Here is a 5,772-nt window from a genome sequence, read left to right on the forward strand (position 1 = left end):
AGACCCTTCCCCAAAATAACAAAAGCAAAAGAGAGCTGAGTGGCTCTAGTAAAAGAGTATCTTCCCATACCTCAAAAATGAAAACAAACAAAAGACCCTCCAATAAAATACAATGGTAGGGCTGGGAAGGTGGCTCAGTGGTAGAGCGCTTGCCTTGCATGCCTGAGGCCCTGGGTTCGATTCCTCAGCACCACATAAGCAAAAAGAAAAAAGCCGGAAGTGGCGCTGTGGCTCAAGTGGTAGAGTGCTAGCCTTGAGCTGAAGAGCTGAGGGACAGCACCCAGGCCCAGAGTTCAGGCCCCATGACCGGAACAAAAAAAGAAAAAAAAAATACAATGGTAGACTAGAGGATGTGACAAGGATTCCAGCCATTAGAGTGAAGTGAGGAAGGAATACAGGGATGCTGAAAAATGTAGCAGCAATTAGCAGAAGGAAGAGTTAAGCAGAGAAGGGAACCTTGCTGCATTGTTAGTGGGAGTGCAAACTTGTTTAACCACTTTGGAAAGCAGTATGGAGGTTCCTCAAAAGACTCCACATAGAGCTCCCCTATGACCCAGCAATCCCACTTTTGGGCATTTACCCAAATGCTCACAAACAAGACCACACTAAAGCTACCAGCACGACTATGTTTATTGCAGCATTATTTACCATAGCTAAGATATGGAACCAACCTACATGCCCTTCAGTAGAGGAATGGATCAAGAAAATTATATATATATATATATATATATATATATATATGAATAGTATGCCTCCATCAGAAAGAATGATACCACCCCATTTGTTAGGAAATAGAGTGTCTTGGGGAAAAAATCCTATTAAGTGAAGTAAGCCAAACCCAAAGAAATATAGGTCTCATTTGCAATAATTTCTATGACCATATAAGATGATGCTAAGCAAAATTAACCCCAAGATATGGACAAAGAAGTCTTTCTTTGTTGTTGTTGTTTTTAATGTACTATGTGATTTTTTTTCCTTTGTATGTTCTTTCTCTTATGGTATATCCCCTGTTGTCATTTACTTGATTTTTGTGCCCTGCATCTTGTATATACATTTGTCGAATTTGGGAATGGGAAGAAGAATAACAAAATGTTGAAACAAGGACACAGGATGACCCATTGCCACAGTAATACCCACAAGACACTATACTGGCAATGAACTTTACAACTTTGGGGAGAAGAGAGAGAGAATTGGGGGAGGGAAGGGTAGAGAGAACAACAAAGAAAGGAGTAACAATGCTCGACAAGACATGTAGTACAGAATCTTACAATAACGCATTTAAAATACAATTCGTACTTTGATCTGAAACTAAGGAACAAACCTCCTTTATGTATTAATGCCTGTGAAGCAGACCTATAGCATACACTTAATTTCCCTTCCTTCCTGATAGCGGAGATTAAACTTAGGCCCTCACAACTGTGATGCAAGCAAATCTCAGCTTCTATTGTTTTGATTTATTTTTCAGGTAGGGCTTCTTATTTTCAGCTCCTTCTGGGCTAGCCTCCAAATATCTGCCTCCAAATATTCTGCGGTGGTTATAGGCAACAATTCATCAAGTCTTTCTTTTGCTTTAAATTTCTTATATCCCTGAACAAGAAATTTTATTTTTAGTATTTATAGGGAATAACATTTGTTGTGTGAAGTAATGAGACTTGTGGATAAGGACTATGTAAAATTTAGGCCTCAGGCATTTGGGAAGAAATGCCTAACTTTTCTCAATGAGTTACCTAATTCTACTCACATCTAATAAAAACTGATGCGGACTTCAGCTCTGCTTTATGGATGTCATAAATAACATTTTTTCTTTCAAGGGGAACTCTTTTTCTTTTTCTTTCTTTTTTTTGGTCAATCATGGGGCTTGAACTCTGGGCTTGGGCGCTTTCCCTGCGCATTTCAGCTCCAGGTGAGCCCTCTACTGCTTGAGCCATAGCGCCACTTCCAGTTTTCTAGTCATTTATTGGAGATAAGAGTCTCACAGCTTTTCCTGCTTTTCTTGCTCGGGCTGGCTTTGAACTGCGATCCTCAGATGTCAGCCTCCTGAGTAGCTAGGATTACAGGTGTGAGCCACCGGCACCTGGCTCCAAGGGGAACTCTTGAACATGATATTAATGATATATTGACTCAAGTCTGGTTCATATTTTCTTACTGACTAAGTGGTATGGAGAAAGGAAGGTTTTACTGGTGTTCTGTTGGTCATAGGTACTCAGAAGACTTAGAATATAAGCTCTACTGATGAACCAATATTCTTAAGTAAAACGTAGGTATTACTCAACTGTATATGAAGTCACGGGCCTCAGGCTGTGCATTACTGACCCATTTTGGTCTCTAGTGTCTCACATGAGATTCTCTTTGTCGCTTCCACATTTGTGCTATTAATGAGGAATGAATTTTACCCTCTGGAGCTAAAAATAAGTAAACATAATTAATGTTATTTTCTTTACTAGCACATAAAGAATAAGAAAAGTAAAAAAAAAAAGATAATTTAATTGCCAATGGATACAGAGTTTCAATTCCCTGTGATGAAAAATTCTGAAGATCTGTTGAAAACCCACATAATTATGAACCAACATTGGTATTATTAAACTGTATTCTTAAATATAGTTGGGATGGTAAATTTTAAGTTAGACGTTTATGTCACAATAAAAGACATAGTAGAACTACAGAGAATATTTTACCCAACATGAATGTCCCTATTACCCACAGCTAAAAATGTTAACATTGTCCAAGTGTAGTTCTGCTTATCTAAAAACATTACATGATTAAAATTACTGAATTCCCTTTTTTGTCTTAATAATATATCCCTCCTGCTTTCCTCAGTACAGTGTGGAAATAGCACTAATCCACATTAACAATGCATGCATGCAAACACACACACAAACACACACACACACACACACACACACACACACACACACACACACACAAACCACACACACACACAAACCAGGCATAATTTATAAAATCTGCATGTAGATTTCTTCAAAGAAATCATACTAGTCTTTTTTTTGATGGGATTGAATCTACTCAATTTGGGGAAAATAAACATTTCACAATGCTTTTTTTTTCTAATCTATGATACCATCTTCATTTCTTAAGATCATCTTTAATTTATTTCAGTAATAATTCTTATTGCATACTTCTTTGCAACTTTTATTGGTATTATACATAAAGAGGTGATAATATATAAACTAAACAGTGAAACATATATCCACAGGGTTAACTTAGAAAGTTCACAGTAGCAGATGAGCAAACCACTTTACTAAACTCATTTTGATACCAGCTTTATAAATTATAAGGTAAAAGTATATCACATTTCAAGAGGTAAGAAAGAGGTCTTATGATAGTGTTTTAAAAAACTACTTTCTTGTGTAATTATTTTAAAATATTTAAATTCTATAGACTATGTGGAATGAATAGTATTTAGGGAGATATTAATGTTATTTAGATCATTACACCTTAATACTTGTAGTTAACTGTACTGTAGTATTCCACAAATGAGGAAAATGTTGCATGATATATTAAAATAAATTTAGAAGTCCATGTAACTTGTTAAAACGATCTTTGATGGATGCTGTTAGTTCACCTGTAATCATAGCTTCTAAGAGGTCTGAAAACTAGAGGACTTCATTGTGAAGCTAGCCCAAACAGAAATCTCGGTCTCTAAAATAACCAGAAAATAAAAGGGCTAGACCAGAGATGCAGTTCAAATGGTGGAGCGCAAGACAAGCTAGAATGGCAGATCTGAGTAAAAAGTGACAAGAAAAAATAGATTCATATGCTAGGCCTGAGGAAAACAATGTACTGATATCAAATTTATATGCTCTTCTATCCATTATTATTTTAATAATACAACTATTATCCAAATTTACATTTTACTAGTGAGAACATTTGATTACAGATGAGATTCATCACTTACATTATATCACATGGCTAATAATGTTGGAACACGTTTAGGCTTCAAGCATCAGACTCCAGAATTGAAGCTCAGAATATTGACATACTATTTCATACTTTCTAAGATAATCGTTGTTACTTAGAAAGCCCAGACCCAAATTATATGCTTATGATTGTCAAGAATAGAAGTGAGATTAAGAAAACTCTCATCAGGGGTTGGGGATTTGGCTCAGTAGAAGAGCACTTGCCTGGCAAGTGAAAGGCTCTAAATTCAGTCCTCAGCTTGGAAAAAAAAAAAAAAAAGCTCATCAACCCATTAATACTGTATCATTTCTCAGAGTTAGGGCTTCAAGTTCCCCATTGCACAATGAGCTTTTGAGTAATTTATACTAACTTCCATTGGAGTTAATGTCATGCATTCTAATAACAACAGTAGATCAAAATCATCAACTGTTATGAAATAATGAAGAAATGTTAAATTTAAATCTTAGGTGTCCAGTACTATCACAAATGAGAGATACATTTATCTTCATTATAAGGCCTGTTGAATTATTCTAAATTGGAAAACTATCTTGCAATTTATTTCTAAATGTGTTGGTCACAAGAGCTTACTTGAGCTGACTAAAAGTCAACATTACATTATTGAAATAATTTTAAGACTGTTTCCATAGTGATTGTTTTGCATACAAGATAAAGCCATAAATATCTAGGGGCATGTATATTTGTTACGTATGACAGAAGGGTTGCTATATGAACAAATCATGTATCTGAAGTGCTTAAGCTTTTATTTAAAGATCAAAGCACTAGTAAACTCCAATATATCTATCGTCATGTTCTTGAACATGATCATTATATAGATTTATATAGCTACTTCTTTGTATTGGCATTGTGTATACACGAAATTCAATAAATATCATTAAAAACATACCACAGATCTTCAATATAGTTAATGATACTGACATAGGATACAGAGACATGATGCAGATGATGATAAACGTGAATAGAAAGAACCATTTCCCAAAAGTCATGTTGGGAGAGAGACAAAGTGATATGGACAGAGTCTAATTTTGTCAGAACTTACAGTGAATGATAAAGTCTTTCCACATCCCTGTGTCCCATTTTTAGGTGACATATTCCATCAGATAAATCAAGGCCTAAGTGGGATAATCATTTATAGCTTAAAAATGAGTTTTTAAAAAGCTTTGTTCTTAGAAAACATGCAGAAATATAACTGAGAGTTAGTAATCCAAATATCCAAAAATCACTTTAATAACAAGATAAAAGTGGCAACATTGATCAAGATGCCTTATATTCATAAACTACTTTGTTAAATGGCAATACCTTTGTACAACTACTTAAGTTTTGAAAATTAAAGAAAAAGAAATAGAAAAAAAACAAAGATTTATAGTTTGGGGCATCGAGAAAGAACAATGGTTTTTGAAGCTCATGGCTGCTTCTGAGTAATCAAACATTTAATCTTTATGCCTTTTGAGGAAAGAAAATCTCACATCAATAGCCCCTTAGCTCCAACCCTCCTTATATAAGGTAAAATTCAGCTTCCTGTTTTGTTAAATTATTTTGTTAATTAATACCATGGAAACCCACATCTGTCAGTTTGATTATGTGTATAGATATATATATGCATATAGCCCTATATTTGTTTTCATATAGGTTTATATCTTAGGTCTAAATTCTATATATGAGAGAAAATATGTGCCACTTGTCTCACTAAGCCTGATTTGCTTTAGATGACATGATTTTTTCCCTAGGTCCACTCATTTTCCTGTTAATATTATTCTTGTTGAGAGAATAATAAAATCCATGTATGTGTATATATCACAGTTTCTTATTCTGGGTTGTTTTCAAAATTTTCTGCTG

Source organism: Dipodomys spectabilis, unplaced genomic scaffold, assembly GCF_019054845.1.
Source record: "Dipodomys spectabilis isolate Male_0828 unplaced genomic scaffold, ASM1905484v1 ptg000207l, whole genome shotgun sequence".
Classification (NCBI taxonomy): Eukaryota; Metazoa; Chordata; class Mammalia; order Rodentia; family Heteromyidae; genus Dipodomys; species Dipodomys spectabilis.